This window comes from Sus scrofa, chromosome 3 (genome assembly GCF_054392235.1).
Source record: "Sus scrofa isolate SSC_HxYL_T2T_F1_AM1 chromosome 3, Sscrofa_HxYL_maternal_Yorkshire_Landrace_v2.0, whole genome shotgun sequence".
In the NCBI taxonomy this organism is placed as follows: Eukaryota; Metazoa; Chordata; class Mammalia; order Artiodactyla; family Suidae; genus Sus; species Sus scrofa.
Window position 1 is genome coordinate 34,331,609 of NC_139385.1, and position 18,115 is coordinate 34,349,723.

At 48.2% G+C, this 18,115-nt stretch overlaps 1 protein-coding gene across 6 annotated transcripts in view; it reads left to right on the forward strand.

Annotated features, from left to right (window-relative positions):
* Positions 1–6,671: 6,671 nt before the first annotated feature.
* MYH11 (myosin heavy chain 11) overlaps positions 6,672–18,115 on the forward strand; it is a 139,359-nt gene continuing 127,915 nt past the window's right edge. For all 6 annotated transcript variants that reach the window (XM_085017495.1, XM_085017497.1, XM_021086165.2 and 3 more), the window contains exon 1: positions 6,672–6,758. The gene's annotated coding sequence lies outside the window, so the exon portion shown is untranslated. The remainder of the gene's footprint in view (positions 6,759–18,115) is intronic.

The following is an 18,115-nucleotide window of genomic DNA, read 5'->3' on the forward strand; positions in this document are numbered from 1 at the left end:
TGTACTTGGGAATCAGAATGCTTGGCGAGAGGTTCCGTTGTGGCTCAGCAGTAACAAACCCGACTAGTATCCATGAGGATGTGGGTTCGATCCCTGGCCTCACTCAGTGGGTTAAGGATCATGCATTGCCGAGAGCTGTGGTGCAGGTTGCAGATGTGGCTTGGATCCCGAGTTGCTGTGGCTGTGGTGTAGGCTGGCAGCTGTAGCTCTCATTTGACCCTTAGCCTGGAAACCTCCTTATACCTCAGGTGCAGCCCTAAAAAAAAATGCTTGGCAAGGGCTCCCTAAGCCTTCTTTGGGATCTCCAGCTACCAGGTTGTTGCAGGGTTGGAGGGTGAGGTGGAGGGAGGGGAACTTTTCCTAATGAACGTGTCCTGGCATCAGCTGTGTCCCCCTGGGACAGTTACTCCTCAGAGGGTAGCAGTGCTAGGGGCTGGTGGTGTTATTTCTAAGGGGACAGTGTCGTAATCTGTGGGGCTACATAGAACTTAAAAAGCATATTTAGTGTTACATTTTTATATTTGGAAAAGCGAAAACCGTCTTTAAGAAACTATAATATTTTTATGATTATCCACAGTAGAGGACTTGGTTGCTTCAAAAGTTGAGAAGAAATTTCTAAACACAGGATCTTTGGATTGTGTCAGTTAATTTGCATTCTAGTAATTTAAATAGGTGCATGAGCTGAGACACTTAAGAAAGGAAAAGACAAGTATAGAAGACTTCCAGTTATGGCTCAGCGGTAGCAAACCCAGCCAGGATCCATGAGGATGCGGGTTTGATCCCTGGCCTCGATCAGTGGGTTAGGGATCCGGTGTTGCCATGAGCTGTGGTGTAGGTCGCCGACTCGGCTCTGATCTGCGTGGAGATGGCGAAGGCTGCAGCTCCAATTACAACCCCTAGCCTGGGAACTTCCATATGCCACACATTCTGCCCTAAAAAAATGAATAAATAAATATAGAGGATCCAGAAGACTATTCTCATAAACTAAATTAGTACATCAGTAGTTTTCATGGGGTTCTTGAGAGAAGTTATCCTTCAGAAATGCAGGAAAATTTTTAGGCAAAAACTTGGATTTACACAAAAATAGGGTGGAAATTGGACCTGAAGAGGGATTTGGGAAAAGAAAATGTTTAAAACTTTGGCAATGTAGAGATTTGTAGCAGGAATGGAGGTGGCTTTTGAAGATGATAAATTTAAGCTCAGTCTATATGTTTGCTTAGAATGGACTAATAACTTTATAATTATGTGCAAGAACACATTTGTGTATAACTCACATGCCAGTATGATTATGTAAAATTTGATGTGTTCTTTTAACCTAAAGCCAAGTGTACATGAAGGCTTAACATTTGTGAGAAGATGCCTTTAAAGGCATTTAGGACAAGGCTTCCCAGCCACGTGGCATTTCATTTTCTAGCAACTGTTCTGCAAGGGTTGCGTGATCTTTGTTAATTTTTTTTTTAAACGAAAGTGAGGTAAAATTACCTTTTAAAAAAGTAGAGTATTTTTTAAAGCAGTTTTAGGTTCACAGCAAAATTGAATATGAAGCATAGAGTTCCCACGTGTCCCCTGCCCCCCTCTCCAGCTCCCCATTATCAACACATCCCCCCCAAATGGTATATTGATTACAGTTGATGAACTTACACATTACTATTCAAGGTCCATTGTTGACATTAGGGTTCAGCTCCTAATGGGTTTGAATAAATGTATAGTGATATATAATCCACCGTTACAATATCCAAGTACGTTCACTGCTCTGAAAATTCTCTGCTCTCTGTCCGATCATCCCTCCTTCTCAGAGCCACTGATCTGTTGACTGTCTCCCTAGATCTGTCTTTTTCAGACTATTGCATAGTTGGACTCATATGGAATGTAACCTTTTCATACTGGTTTCTTTCACTTAATCATATGCATTTAAGTTTCCTCCATGTCTATTCAAGGCTGGATAGCTCATTTATTTATTTATTTGTCTTTTTTTTTTTTTTTTTTTTTTTTGGGCCACACCCGTGGCCTATGGAGATTCCCAGGCTAGGGGTCTAGTCAGAGCCACAGCCACAGCAATGCTAAATCCAAGCCTCGTCTGCGACCTACACCACAGCCACAGCAATGCCAGATTCTTAACTCACTGAGCGAGGCCAGGGATCGAACCTGCAACCTCATGGTTCCTAGTCGGATTGTTTCTGCTGCTTCATGACAGGAACTCCTAGCCCATTTCTTTTTAGTGCTGAATAATACTCTGCCGTCAGAATGTACCACAGTTTATCCATTCATCTGCATGGAAAGGATGTCTCGGTTGCTTCTAAGTCTTTGGAATAAAGCTACTGTAAATAAACAACTGTGTGCAGGCTTTAGTCTGGACCTAGGTTTTCAACTCCTGTGAGTAAACCCCAAGGTATGTGATTTGCTGGGTCATATGGTAAGAATATGTTTGCTTTTGTAAGAAACTGTAAAACTACTTTTATTGAGAATTTTAAGCTTCTTCCTGATAGAGGTAGAGAATCCGGAGTTACCAAGACACCAGAGCTGGAAACTGGTGCTGAAGGAAAGAGCGTTAGAAGGTACCATCCAATTCAGTCTCGTACCTGGAGGAGCAAGGGGACGTGATGAGTGAAACAGAGGGCTTGTGTGCACGTGACTTGGAGCTGAACCATGCTTGTGATCAGGAAAGATGGCCCTCTTTTCACAAGGAGGCAGAGTCCTGTGCAGACTTGAGCTGGATGACTTGAGTGCTGATGCATTTTTTTTTTTTTTTAAGGGCCACACCTGCAGCAAATGGAAGTTCCCAGGCTAGGGGTCAAATTGGAGCTGCAGCCACTGGCCATAGCCACAGCCACGCCAGATCCAAGCTGAGTCTGCGACCTACAAATACACCCTGGCTTGTGGCAACCCCAGATCCTTAACCCACTAAGCAAGGCCAGGGATTAAATCCATATCCTCACGGACACTAGTCAGCTTCTTAACCTACTGAGCCACAGCAGGAACTCCATGATGCTCTTTTAAATAATTGTGTAGCACATGCAGGAGCCATGCTTGGACCCAGCCTTTGATTTTGTTAAAAACTGGAGGGCATCCCACTTTGGAGGTTTTTTTAGCCTAGCAGCAAAATTGAAGCTATTTGCTTTAAAGAAGAAGAAGAAAAAAAAAAAAAAAAAAAAAAAAGGCCGAGAGAGAAATTTCCCCACTGCCATCTTGTTCCATGAGTTCATGGAAACTCCCAGTACACGCTGAAGACATGCCAAGGAAACTTACTTGACAGCTCTCAAGGTCAGTCACAGTTATGTTTTTGAAAGTAACTTTTCCCCCTCAATCTTTAACTGGCTTTTTGAGCCATGAGAAATAAAACAGAGAATCTGATTTTGAAGATTCAAACATCTGAGCTTTTGCATCGAACAGATAGCTACTAAATGACTGTGTGCACATACTGTCCCTGAATACTTCTAGAGTGTACCAGAAAGGTATGAAACACTTGATTTTTGTCTTTTGAGAGCTGCACCCGCAGCATATGGAAGTTCCCAGGCTAGGGGTTGAACCCAAGCTGCAGCTGCCGTCCTGCACCACAGCCATAGCCATAGCAAAGCAGAATCCTAGCCATATCTGCGACCCTACACCACAGCTCATGGCAACCCCGGATCCTTAACCCACTGAGGAAGGCCAGGATCTAACCTGTGTTGTCCTGGGTACTAGTCAGGTTCATTACTGCTGAACCACAATGGGAACTCCCTGAAATGCTTTATATTCAGCCTTCCCACGTTGAGGCGAAGATTCTGACCATCTGTGCCTTTCTTTGAGGCTTAGAGAGGTTCAAATCCTGTGGCTGCCTGACTGGTGCTTAGCAAGTCATCGACTTGTCCTGGACTCTATCACACAGGTGGGGTTTGCATTCATGCTCCACAATTAACTAGCTGTGCTAACTTGGCTGGATATTCCACTTGCCAATCCTAGTTTTTCAACAGCAAAATTGGGGTGGGAGGCGGGGGAGAACCTACTTCGTAGAGTTGTTTTAAGGATTAGGTGAAATAATGCAAAACAATTCAGTACAATTCATTAATAATTTTATTATAATTATTAAAAATTACCAAGTTCCTTAAAGAATCAAATGCAACCCTTTGGAATATCCCTGTTAATGCCTCTGGGAAAATGCCAGTTTTAAGTCTGAGGCCAGCGAGTTAGACTCTGACAGCCTGCTCTGGATTGTCTTTGCAGGATGGGAAGGTGATGAGCAACTGCATTTCCCCCCCTTCCTATTCTCTGCTCCGCATCAGCTCTGTACCAACACAGGGACAATTTCCACTCCTTTTACAGTGTAGACATTAAAAAAAGCACATGGGGAAGCAGCCCATTCATCATTTTCCAAAGAACTTGACCCCTAACATCCCAGCCAGCTGGATTCATGCTGGCTGTGCTTGGCTCTGACTTAGGCCCATTGTGAGGTAGGGAGCTGGGCCTGAGGGTGTGGGGGTTGAAAGCTGGGTAAGGTACTGAAGGGATGAGGAAGAGACCCAGAGGGTCTGAGATGCTGAACTCTGCAGGAGCGACTGGCAGCCTGCAAGCAAATCGTGGGCAGAACAGGCTCTGACTCCCCCTTATGTGCCCAAGGCCTGGTGCAGCTCTGCTTGGTTCCGTGCTTGTTGAGAAGAACAGCAGCTAACATGCAGCAGTGTACTGGCTTCACTTTACATGGATCACCTCAAGGACGGTTTGCTGGGCAGAGAGGAAGTGGCCGATGTTATTCCTATTTTACAAATGGGGAAACTGAGGCCCAGAGAGTTACTTGCCCATGGTCAAAGAGCAAGCGAATGGCACTGGCAGATTCGAAGTTAGCTATCCAACCTCAGAGACAGTGTCTTTAGCCTCATGCCAAATTCTCCCGGGCATTTCCCCTTAAAGTCTCTGAAAATGAACTGTGGCAAGGGTGAGCTCCAGACCCAGTGAGGGCCGGGGCAAATCTCTTCACTCCTCCAAGGCGTCTGTTTTCTGGGCTGCAAAATGGGAGTATTAATAAAGCCGGCACCCTCACCCGACCTGGTGCTCGGGGAAGGGCTTGTTGCGTAAGATGGGGTGAGGGCCAAGCACGGAGCCTGGTAAGGGTCTTCCAGCTGTAACCCTCTCCGCAGACCCTCGGGCTGGAAGCAGCAGGGACCCACCTGGGACTGGGGGGTCCGCTCCCTTCTGGCTCCGCCCGGAGCAGAGGGATCCCCTCTTCCACCCCGCGGGCCTCGGATGCCGCCCCCCCAACCCCCGCGGGGCGCCGGGAGGCCGCTCTGCACCATATTTAGTCAGGGGGAGCGGGCAGCCCGGGGCTGGTATGCGGCGCTGGGAATTCCTGCAGGAAGGAGCCTGCGCCTGCCCTTTTTGGGTTGTCTCCCGCCCAGCGCCCCCCGCCCGCCGCCCGCCGCCCGCCGCGCCCGGGGAGGGAGGACCGGCCGGGAACCTCGGAGCCGGGCCGGGCGGGGAGCGGGGCGCCCGGCCGCCCGCGGGTCCCTGGCCTGGCGCGTGGCCAGCCCACCGCCGCGGCTTCCTTTTATGGCCTGTGTGCGTGCGTGTGACCGCGCGGAGAGGCCGGGGAGAGAGCGAGAGGGAGGGGGATCTGGAGCTAGAGACCCAGGGACCAGAGACAGCGAGACAGAGAGAGACAGGAAGAGACAGAAAGGAAAGGCAGAACAAGACCAAAACGGTGATGGAGAGACACAGGGTGTCAGACACACAGGGGAGGGTGGTGGACACGGGGTAAGGGAGTGGGACTGAGGGAGAGAGACGGGGAACTTTTAGGCAGCGCCCTCATTTGCGAGAATTTCTTGGGGCGGGGAGGAGCAGTTGAAGGGAACTTTCAAGAGCCGGGTGGCACCCGCATTCTCTTTGGATCCTGACATGCACCCTGCGAATTACATAACTATCACACACACACACACACACACACACACTTTTCAGCTTTGGACACTGAGGCTCGGAGAAGGAAAATGACTTGCTCGAGGTCACGTGGTCAGCGATTGGCACACCTGGGGTCTGAGGTCACAACAATTGGGGCTTTTTTTTTTTTTTTTTTTTTTTTTTTTTGCTTGTGGGTGGAGGTGGGGATGCCAAGTTGGGAAAAGTAAAAACTTCCCCTTCCCGCACAATTCCCAGCAGAGTCTGGGGCTCCTGCCTTGTCCTTTGCAAAGTTCAAGAAATCCCCTTTCCTACCCTTCACGCAGCACGGCCGGCCCCTTTGCATGCAGTGGGGGGCGACTAAAATGGGGGACCAGGACGGGAGGCATCGCCTCCGATCCCGCACAGTTCCTCCCGCTGCAGAGGAAGCGGTTAAAGCCTGTGAGGCTGGAACTGCCTCAAGGAAGAAAGCATTCCAGTTAGACCCCAGCCGCTAGACCCCTTTTCTAGGGATTCGGAGCCTCGGTGACTGCCCCGGAGCCGGAGTTAGACACCGGCCTCGAACTCTTTTGCCAGCTGCGCTCTTGCTGGGAGCCCCGTGGCCCCTTGCGCCCCTGCCCGAATGAGCCCCTTGCCCGGTGTCCTCGCCGCAGGTGCGCAGGAGGCCTGGACCAAAGCCGCGCCCTGCAGGGGGCGCTGCGGAGGGAGCAGCGCGGGACCCATCCCCACTCCGCCCCCTTCGGCCGCCTCCCCTTTCCCACCCGCTAGCAGCTCTGGGTCTATAAAGAGAGGCATCCCGGGCGAGCGGGGAGATTTGGACGCCCCTGCCTGGGAGGTGTGCCAGATCTGAGCTCTCCATCCAGTTTCTTCTCCGCTCTCCCCCCAGTTGGAGATCTGTAAGTATGTGGTCCTGATGGGGGAAGGAAAATTGAGTAGGGGGTTTAAGGGTTTGACAGGGCATCCTACAGGGGCTGGAGAGCAGTGAGGCGCATCTGTTGTCATCCTCTTAAGAACTATGGGGAGGGGTGGGGGGGTTCACACTTTTCATTTCTCTCTGCCCCGGTTATCCCATATCCACCCCCCCCAACCCAGCATCTCTCCAAATAGCCAATGATACCACCTTGGGATAGCTCTTAAAAGTAATGCCGGGGCCCAACTCCAAGTAACACCAGCATCTCCAGAAGAACCATACCATATGTAAACGAGTCCCAGATGAGCCTTGTTAGGAAGCCAATCTGAGAAATGTGCGTCCTTAGAAATCTCAAAGGTCCACCTTTGACAGGCTTCTAACTTATTCTGGGCACCCAAAGTGTGCAGCTGAGCTTCACTGAAAAGTCATTTCCTATCACATAGGCAGGCAAAGTGTGCCTCCAGTGGAGCTGGAAGCATTGCTGAGTTCTGTCAATGCACTGACTCAGTTAAAAACACCTGGGCAGAAGGGAGAGTGCTATTCGTTAGAGTAGAAGATGCGCTGCTGATAACCCTTGAGTGATAAGCTGGTTGCAATCCAGTTCCTTGATTGCAGCTTGATTTTCTTCCAGATGCACCTCTCCCTCCAAATTGTTAAAAAAAAAAAATCTCACCCAGGTTGACCCCGGGGGTCTCAAATACGCAGATGCCAAAGTCCGCATTTGCTTACAAAGTCTGCCAGGTGTGTTAAAGTGGAACCAGGCTGGGATTCCCTGCCGGGCCTCCAGAACATGCGTTCCTCTCAAGGGCAGTGTGAGAGAAAGTGGCCACTGCCTGATGTCTGGTCTCTCTCTGCACTGACAGCCAGTGGGGATTTGGCTGCTTGAGGAAAGGCACCATTCAAAGCCACACTTATCAAGAAGTAAAGGTAAATATTTAGAAATCCCAAGAAAGAGAGCCGTGAGTACAGTAGTAAGAACAGATGGATTAAATTGCAAACTGGCCATTTTATGTGGAGGGGGAGCTTGAGATGCTGAGCTGAAAATCATTCGATAGCAGTGTGTGAAACAGGATATTGAAATGCGGTCTTTGCTTGGTGCTTTCCCATTGAGATAAGCGACCATTGATGGAGCACCTATGTGCCAGGCTCTGTAGCAGTTTTTTACTTCATTGATCTCATTTAATCATTACTAGAACCTTTGAAGGGAGGCACTCTGATGCCTGTTGAGAAGACAAGCCAGCTGAGGCTCAGAGAGGTTAAGTGATTTGCTCAGTGTCACACAGCGAGCAAGTGGTGGAGTCTATTCCTGCATCTGCCCGATGCCAAGTCCATACCCTTCCTCCCACCCTCTTTTCTTCTTTACCATGAACAAAAAAACTGTTGGAATCAGGTTTCTCGTGGGACCAGATGCATCCAGTAGGGAAGTGTTTATCATTGCCTCTTTGAAGAAAACAGAAACTGACCTTTTGTGAATTTAAAATAAAATGCACTGTTTGTCCCCGGCTGACATGATAGTCTCGTTGGCCCGATGACCTTAGGTGGGCTCCTATCCCGAGAGCCCCAAATGTGAGCTAGCTGGCCCTTCCTCGAGAAGCTTCTAGGACTCGTAAACACCATGTATTTTATTATCATGTCTGAAATAGATGTGTTATTCCGTACAAGGTATTTGTTATGGGTTTGTTATCGTTACTTTTCTGTGTGAGGGCAGAGATGGAGGCAAACATGCCCATTTATGGTAGCGTTTTCCATGCGGCCATCCCCGGCCCCCTCGCAAATTAGCCTCGTATTGCAGCTTTGTTGGTCAAGACTCTGGGGATTCCTCTACCCTTGTCCATCCCGTTTGGGAATAAATGAGGAAATCCAGAGGAGAAGACATTTGGGAGAAAAGGGGGCATCACCTTCTCCTACTCTCTCTTATCTGCAAGTTTTATTTTGGGGGCACAAAACCCATGCCCTCCTTTCCTCGGTGTGTTAAATCCAAACAGGTGGATTTGCTGCTGTAGGTGCAAGCATGTAATTCTAAAACTGGACACACAGTAGATTTTGCTGGAAAAACACATCTGATTCTAAATCCATTGGAATCCTAGAATGTCACAAGCCCATTTGGAAATCATCCACATGGCCTTCCCAGACCTCAGTTTTCCCATCTGTAAAATGGGGCTAATGAGGATAGCGCATGTCAGTCAAGCACTTTAGCCGAACGACACGCTACATCCTTCTTGGGCATCATGTTACTGAGTCTTTGCCACAACCCTTTGGCATGGATGTTATTATTATTGGCCCAGTTTTACAGCCCTGGAGTCTGAATACCTTGCTCAAGATAGCTTGACTGTCAAATGAGGAAGAGAAGAGTCTACAAACCTAGCTCTTTATAACTGCAGAGCCTAAGGGATTGCCTTATTGGGAGGATTCAATGGGGACCCTGCATATTGAAGGGTTTTGTGCAGTGCCTGGCCCCTGGTGAATTTCCATGAATGGTTATGTGTACCATACATGACCCGAGACCTTAAGGATCTTGGTCCATGGAGCCCGGGTGGTACTTGGCGGAACCAGGAACCCTATGGAGTCGTCTTTTCATAAAAGAGAAACTTGCCTTTGTGTGTAACCTCTTTTCATCAACCCAGGTCCTATTTGGGCAAAGGGGGTGATTTGAATCTTCTCCCATTTAATGTAGCCATGCTTTCTCACCTGTGTCAGGAACACGACAGCTTCCAGGTGTGCTGGCCCATTTGCAACTCATTTAGGGTCTCAATAGCATCCTACAAGAGCTCACCTGCGGGTGGGAGGAGGCTGTCTGGCTTTCACAGTGGCTCCTTTTGCTCCCTGGGGTCTCCTCCCTCCACCCCCTACCTTTAAACGCATTTAACAATGGCCAACATGGGGCGGGGGGAGCAGGAGGGAAGGCTGAGTTTGGAGAAGGCCAGGCAGGAATTTGAAGGAAGTTTTCTGTTTCGTTGAAGTATAATTAACTTTGAAGGAACTTGTGTATGGGATCAATGGAGGAGCAGCAGCTCGCGCCGCCCCCTGTTCCTGCAGGGGGACGTCAGGGGTCTCTGGGTTGCATCAGCAATTTGGGGGCTTGGGCGGAACAGCCCTCATCAAAGTCCCTAAGGAAGGACCGCAGGGCTCGCCTCCTGCTCATTCGTGCTGCCTTGAATGTCCTCCCCTCCGCTGGTGAGGCACGCGGCAAAGGATACAGAATCTCAGAAGGTTCTATCATCTGAGACCAATGGGCGTCATTATAGCCATAATCTGGCCCCCCAGATAGAAAAGCCGTCACCCTCTTCCTCATCTTTATATGTGATTGTGGTTAATGTATTCCTGTGCATCTTTCCAAAACTTTTCTATGTCAAATCTTCCTTTTCTATAATGGCATTGTAAATTAGATGTTTTTTCACTGAGTTGCATATCTGTATCATCTTTCCATATCAGCACATTTTGGTGTTTTTATCATCTGCATACATGCTATTCTATTGTATATTCATATATATATATATGGTGTATTTATATGGAAGAAGTTACTCAAACAACCTCATTTGGAAACATACCAGCTTCATTCCATCATTTCTTATAAACAGGACTCAGGAGCCGTCTTTGTGTATCTATTTATATCTACTTATACGAGTTTATCTGTAGGATAAATTCCCAGCAATGCAATTGCTACATTGAGGCAGCATGCATGTGTAAACTGAATAGATATTGTTAAACAACCCTTTAAACTCCAAAAGAAAGGTCACAGAGGAGACTACATTTATTTTAAGCTCTGCTGGGTCAGAGTTGCAAGATACAAGCCAGAGTGGAGTTTTGGAGCCAGAAATGGCCAGTTTTATCTTCAAAGCATCCTCTTTGGAAGCCTCCATCCCTCGTACTAACCAAGTTCTCTTGGGGGGGAGGAAAAGTAATTTAGTTTTACTGATTATAAGGACTTCCTTCCAGAAGTTCCCGTCATGGCTCGGCGGTAACAAACCTGACGAGTATCCATCAGGACTCAAGTTCAGTCCCTGGCCTCGCTCAGTAGGTTAAGGATCCGGCATAGTTGTGAGCTGCGGTGTGGGTCTTAGAGGTGGCTTGGATCTGGCGTGGCTGTGGCTGTGCCGGCAACTAGAGCTCCCATTCAACCCCTAGCTTGGGAACTTCCATATGTGGACCTACACACACAACACACACACACACACACACACACACAAAAACCCAGAAGAAGACCTTGCTTCTGTGTTACTTTAAAAACAGTATTCAGGAGTTCCCGTCGTGGTGCAGTGGTTAACGAATCCGACTAGGAACCATGAGGTTGCGGGTTCGGTCCCTGCCCTTGCTCAGTGGGTTAACGATCCGGCGTTGCCGTGAGCTGTGGTGTAGGTTGCAGACACGGCTCGGATCCCGCGTTGCTGTGGCTCTGGCGTAGGCCAGTGGCTACAGCTCCGATTCGACCCCTAGCCTGGGAACCTCCATATGCCGCGGGAGCGGCCCAAGAAATAGCAACAACAACAACAAGAGACAAAAGACAAAAAAAAATAAATAAAAATAAAAACAGTATTCAACTAAGTAGGCTTATGTCAGAAGTGGGTGCCATCAGTGGCGGAGCAGCTCAGGGACCAGTTGAAGCAAGGCGAGGCCAGAAACTTGCAAGTCAAGCAAGGCAGAGAGTTTTTACTAAGGGCAGATCAAGTGTCAGACAGATCTAGGTTCAAATCTTGGCTCCAATGTTTACAAGCAAAAGCCTTTCATTTCATTTACTTTGTGGGACTGCCATCGTCTGAGAAATAATAAATAGCGCCCACCTCCACCTACTCAGGAGACATAGGGAGACGGTGTATAAAATAAGTTGCCTGGCCCAATAGCCCGTGAATAGAAAGGGCCCTGTGATAATAGTGGCTGTTATGAAGAACAGATTTAGAGTCCCGATTACCCATGGGAACAGCTTGGGGCCCAGGGATCTGGTGCCTCTGGGGAGCCCAGCCCCTCCTCCCTCACCTGGTCCAGCCTGTGAATTAGCTTTTCTGCTCAGAGGTGCTGCCAGCTGGTAGGCTGGCCTGTGTTCTAGATCAGGCCCACAAGGTTTTCATTCTGCCTGCACAGCATTTGAAACCTGCAGCGATTTAACTTTAGGGGTGGGTATTTCACACCTAAATGCAGACTTCTGGGTCTGTTGGAGATCTGGCAAGGCAGAGCCTGCATTCCTTTTTTTTTTTTTTTTCCTTTTTTGGCTGCCCTGCGACATATGGAAGTGCCCAGGCCAGGGATCAGATCTGAGCCACAGTTGCAACTGGCAATGCTGGATCCTTTAACCCACTATGCCAGACTGGGGATCGAACCTGCATCCTAATGCTGCAGATACCTCCAATCCTGTTGCACCACAGTGGGAACTCTCAAGACCCATGATCTTACTTGGTGACTCCAGTGGGGGTTGAGAAGCTGCCACCCAACCTGAGCAGGACCAGGGGGCTCTGTTCAGCCACCTCCAGCCTGGGTCCCTCTGCATTGCTCACCTGACTCTGGGGACATGTGGGTTGGTGTCTCTGGTCCAAAGCCTTAAGCCAGTGGCTTGGCAGTAAAATACAGAGGGATGCCATTAACCAGGCCTGATGATGTGCAAATCCTATACTCCTGGGGCTCTGAGGTATTTTATTCATTTGTCACTCATACAGTAGCAGAAGGGGCAAGATTTTTTTACCCTTGAGTTCCTCTGGGGAAAATAAAACCAATGCTAAAACGAGCTAAAATAGCTAAACATCCTCAGTTGGTCCAGCTTCGACCCTTTGATCTGGAATCCCAGCTGCCCTAAAACATCAGAGCTGGCCAACGCTCCATGCTTTCTTCCCCACATGAAAAAAATGCAAGGCCCAGAGAGGGAGAGTCACTTGCCCAGAGTCACCCAGCGAGTACAGAGCAGAACTGGAACTTGTAACCCTGTGGTTCTTACAGGGACTAAGGAACAGCTTGCCTGTGCTCAAAGAATGAAGCCATGCATTGGTGGTGAGGAAGCCAGGATGCATGCAGGGCTGACACCCCAGCTGTGTCGGACACCGCTAATGCCATCAGTGACAGTGTCCTTTGCTTTCATTAAAACATTTGCAAGCAGCCCTGGATCATGGGCTGGACGTAGTATCCATCAGTCCTGTGTAATGACCCTGAAGGTGCCCTTTCAGCTCTCGGGGCTAATGCAGGACATTGGACCGGGGGTGGGGGGGGCATGGGGAGGGCATGGTGGGGGAGGAGGGCTTGGAGAGGAAGAAAGCTGGTGGGTGGGGAGTCTCCTTGAGGTTTGGCTGTCTGGGTGTCTGTCTCTTGTGTGCTCCCACTCCACCCGTGTGACCTTCTGTGGTTGGCCTCCCAGGTTGGTTGGGACAACTCCACCCCCTACCAGGGGACATCTAGCAATATCTGGAGACATTTTTGGTTGTCATGACTGGGGGGAGGGTTTGCTACTAGCATCTATTGGGTAGAGACCAGAGATGCAGCTAATGGTCCTACAATGCACAGAACAGTCCCCCTCCCCTCATTATTGGCTCCCTCCGCCCCATCCTGCTAGCAAAGAATTATCCAGCCCCAAATGTCAATAGTGAGATGGTTGGGAAATCTTGCTCTAACTTGTGGACCCCAGCAGGGAGCAGCAGACAAGTTCTCCTTCTAGGTAGCACAGCGAGGATTCCATCACTGCAACTGTGCTCTAGAGGTCTGATCCCTGCTGCAGTCTTGCAAATTGCCTTTTATTTCTCCCTGTGCCTCAGCTAGTGTCTCACCTGACAATTTTTGCCTGCTTGTCCACCACCCCAAATTTTGAAAACTCCAGGCGCTAAGTGCACGCCGAGGCAAGTCCTTACAGCAATAAAACCAAGGTATCCAGAGCTTTCAAGCAGCCAAGGACTGATCCAGAATGTGTCCTGCGTGTGCCTGTAGGTCTTTTAGTCCTCAAGCTCTCTCCCTCCTTCAAAGAAGGTAGACAGAGCAGAAAAGATCACTTGGAAAATAGATCTTGATTGAGATTCCTCTTCACTAGCTGTGCCATGATGGGCAAGTTACTTAACCTCTCTGTGCCTCGGTTTCTCATCTGTAAACCAGAGGTAAAGGTGCCTCTCAAAGTATTTTTGAGGGAATTAGATGAGATAATAGTTGGTGCTCAAAAAGATTTAGCTGCAGGGAGTTCCCTTCGTGGTGCAGTGGTTAACGAATCCGACTAGGAACCATGAGGTTGTGGGATCGGTCCCTGCCTTTGCTCAGTGGGTTAAGGACCCGGCGTTGCCGTGAGCTGTGGTGTGGGTTGCAGACGCAGCTCGGATCCCGAGTTGCTGTGGCTCTGGCGTAGGCCAGGGGCTACAGCTCCAATTTGACCCCTAGCCTGGGAACCTCCATATGCCGCGGGAGCGGCCCAAAGAAACAGCAAAAAAAAAAAAAAAGAATCCAACACAGCAGCTCAGTTTGCTTCAGAGGTGTAGGTTTGATCCCCAGGCTGGCGCAGTCAGTTAAGGATCTGGCGTTGCCAGAGCTGTGGCACAGGTTGCAGCTGAGGCTCGGATTCAGCCCCTGGCCCAGGAACTTCCATATGCCTTGGGTGCGACCATAAAAACCAGGAGTTCCGTTGTGTCTCAGCAGGTTAAGAACCCAACATAGTGTCTGTGAGGATGTGAGTTTGATCCCTGGCCTTGCTCAGTGGGTTAAGGGTCTGGCATTGCCACAAGCTATGGCACGGGTCACAGGTGGGCTCGGATCTGGTGTTGCTGTGGCTGTGGTGCAGGCAGGCAGCTGCAGCTCCAATTTGACCCCTAGCCTGGGAACTTCCATATATGGCAGGTGCGGCCCTAAAAAAATAAAATCAGTGGCTGGTGGGGAGAGGTTTGTGGCTGAATGTTTTGGGGCGCCATGGGTTCAAAGGAGTGAACTAGCTTTCAGGTGTGAGCACCTGGCATCATCCTGCTGAGAGCTGGCCCTCTTGGTGATGGGGAGGATGTGTAGCCCTTTTTCAATGATTTGACCCCAGAATCAGTTTTTTAAAGAGTCTCAACCTCCCTGATCCTATCCCACCAGCACCCCAAATATTTCACGGGATTGGGGGTTCCTCTTCCTTTTTCTCCCTTTGACCAAAGCAGATGTCACACATCATGACTGTCAGAGACCTCAAAGACATGGAAAGCAGCCCAGACGCTCGCTCCTTTTTTTTGGGGGTGGGGTGTAGAGGCTGAACCACTTATTTTTGAGTTCCAGATTAGACAGGGTTCCTAATAGTAAGGTTTTCTGTGTCCTTTTATTTTTCAATTTTAAAAAAAATTGTAGTTGATTTACAGTGTTGTGCCAACTTCTGCTGTACAGCAAAGTGACTCAGTCTTGTGTACACACACACACACACACACACACACATACACACACATTCCTTTTTTTTATTTTTATTTTTTGCTTTTTGCTTTTTAGGGCCATACCCATGGCATAGGGAAGTTCCCAGGCTAGGGGTCCAATCAGAGCTGTAGCTGCTGGCCATGGCCACGGCCACGGCCACAGCCACAGTAATGCTGGATCTGAGCCCCCTCTGTGACCTACACCACAGCTCATGGCAACACCGGATCCTTAACCCACTGAGCGAGGCCAGGGATCGAACCTGCGTCCTCATGTGTATTAGTCTGGTTCATTAGGCTGAGCTGCAACAGGAACTCCCATTCTTTTTCTTTTTAATGCGATCTTCCAACATGGCCTGTCCCAGGAGATCGGTTACAGTTTCCCGTGCTACACAGTAGGATCTTAATATCTATCCATTCTGAATGTAATAGTTTGCATCTCTTAACCCATGTTTGGTGTTTTTCTGACTTGTAAGGCAACTCACCAACATCTTAAGTAGAAAGAGCCCACTTGGTTATCACTGCAGCTTGAAACAAGACATGTCTCCTGTCCCTCTTGAGCATAATTGGCTACCATTTAAAACTGTTCATCAATTGTACTACTGAACTGCAAATGAAGTGGTGAAGGTGGTAAACTTTATTATGTGTATCCTACCATAATTTAGTATAGAGGAAACTTTTTCATCCGGAGGATGCAGCTTGGGGAATTTGTACAAAACGAGTGCTTTCCTGTAGCTGGTACTCAGATGAAGAAACAGAATATCAGCCCTACAGACCCCCCTTGCATTCTGTCCTTCCAGTTACAGCATCTGACAGCTATCCCCGTGGGTTGTTTTTGCCTGGTTTTTATTTTCGGCTGGGCCTGCCTCATGTGGAAGTTCCTGGGCCAGGAACTGAACCTGAGCCACAGCAGTGACAACGCCGGGTCTTTAACCCGATGGGCCACCGAGGAACTTCAGTTTTCCCTGGTTTTGAACCTCATGTGCAGGTACATCTTGTTTCATTGCACTTTGCAGACACTGTGCTTTATACATTGAAGGCTCATGGCAAATCTGTATCCAGCACGTCTGTCGGTGCCATTTTTCCCAAAAAATGCCATTTGCTTGCTTCTTGTCTCTGTGACACATTTTGGTAATTCTTGCAGTACTTAAGGCTTTTTCATTGTAGTCTTTGTTGTGGTGACCTGTGACAGGGACATTTATTGTTGCCACTATAACTCGCTGAAGGCTCAGCTGATGGTTTATGTTTTTGAGCAATCAAGCATTTTTAATTAGGGTATGTATGTTGACATAACTAGACTTTAAACATAATGCTATTGCACACTTACTAGATGACAGCATAGTGTAAACTTCACCTTTATGTGCACTGAGAAACCAAAATATTCGTTGCAACTTGCTTTATTGCAATATTTGCTTTATGGTCTGGAACAGAGCCAGCGGCATCTCCAAGTTCTGCCTGTAAATAGAATCACACACGACTTCCTTCTGCCTTCTTTCAAACCAGTGTTAGTGAGGTTTGTTCTTACTGTGGCGTAGAGTTGTAGTTCATTTCATCTGATTCCGTTTTTTTGTTTTGGGTTTTCTTTTTTTTTTTTTAGGGCTGCACCCATGGCATTTGGAGGTTCCCAGGACAGTCACAGCGATGTGGGATCTGAGTCACATCTGTGACCTACACCACAGCTCACAACAACTCTGGAACCTATTGGGTGAGGCCAGGGATCAAACCCACAACCTCATGGTTACCAGTCAAATTTGGTTCTGCTGCACCACAACAGGAATGCCTGGGTCCCGCTTTGAACGTTTATTATGTGCCAGTCACTGTGCTAGGTGCCTTCAAAGGTCAGGTCATCGATTTCAAGTCCTCCCCTGAGCTTCTGACCAAATCCATCAGTCTTGTGTAGGAGGTGGAAGAGCACGGGCCCCGAATTAGACCAGGGTTTGGATCCCAGCTCTGCCACTTTTCAGCTCTGTGACCTCAGGCAGATCCCTTCCCCTCTCTGAGCCTTGGTGTCCATATCCGTAGGTGGAGCCGACCATCAAACCCAACTCCTAAAGCTGCGGTGGTGTCACCTGATGGTCTTGCACATGAAGGATTTAGCCCAGGGCCCATCAGTGGTAACTGTCACTTTTGATCTTTGGAAAACTCTGCCCTGGGTATGACATACAGCCAAACGGGAGATGGTGTGATACTGATACTGCTCACAAGTAGGAGATGGTTTCATGGGGAGTTCCCTGGTGGTCTAGTTGCTAGGATTTGGTGCTTTCGCTACTGCAGTCCAGGTTCAATCCCTTGTCTGAGAACTGAGATCCCACATCAAGCTGCTGCAAGCCACAGTGGGTAAAAAAAAAAAAGAGAGATCATACATTTTTCATAGTAATATTTTTCCTTTTAAGGAAAATGTCAATCATGCAAAAAAGAACCGTTTACCCCTCTGTAGGTGCCCTGACATGCAACCTCAGCAGTAACACCTGGGCCTGCTTGGCTCCACCCACGTTTCCTCCCTGCCCTAATTATTTTGAGATAGACCTTAGGGTTATTACTTCATCTATAAATACTTCACACTGTCTCTAAAAGGAAAGGGCTCGCTAAATAGCTGAAATCACTGTTCTATTTTCACATGGGAGATTAACAAATTCCCTAATATAAAACATATTGAGTCAGTGTTCAAATTTCCCTGATTAGTGCAAACATTTTTCTTTTCGGAGAGAGGGTCAAATAAAATTTTATTTTTCTGACAATTAGATTCAGTTAATCAAGGCTTTCCATTTAAAGCATGGCTTTTTAAAACTGCAAAATAGACCTTTTTTGGGGATTTGCTCTGCATATAAATGGGCATGTAGGGGGAAGGGGAATTCTTTTCCTGCCTCTATCAGTGTTTGTCTTTTAGTGTACTTGTTAGACTGTTTCATTATGAAAATTTTCAAACATAACGGGGAGTTCTCTTGTGCCACTTTGGCTTAAGGATCCGTTGTTGTCACTGCAGCAACTCCAGTTGCTTCAGTGGGTGCTGGTCTGATCC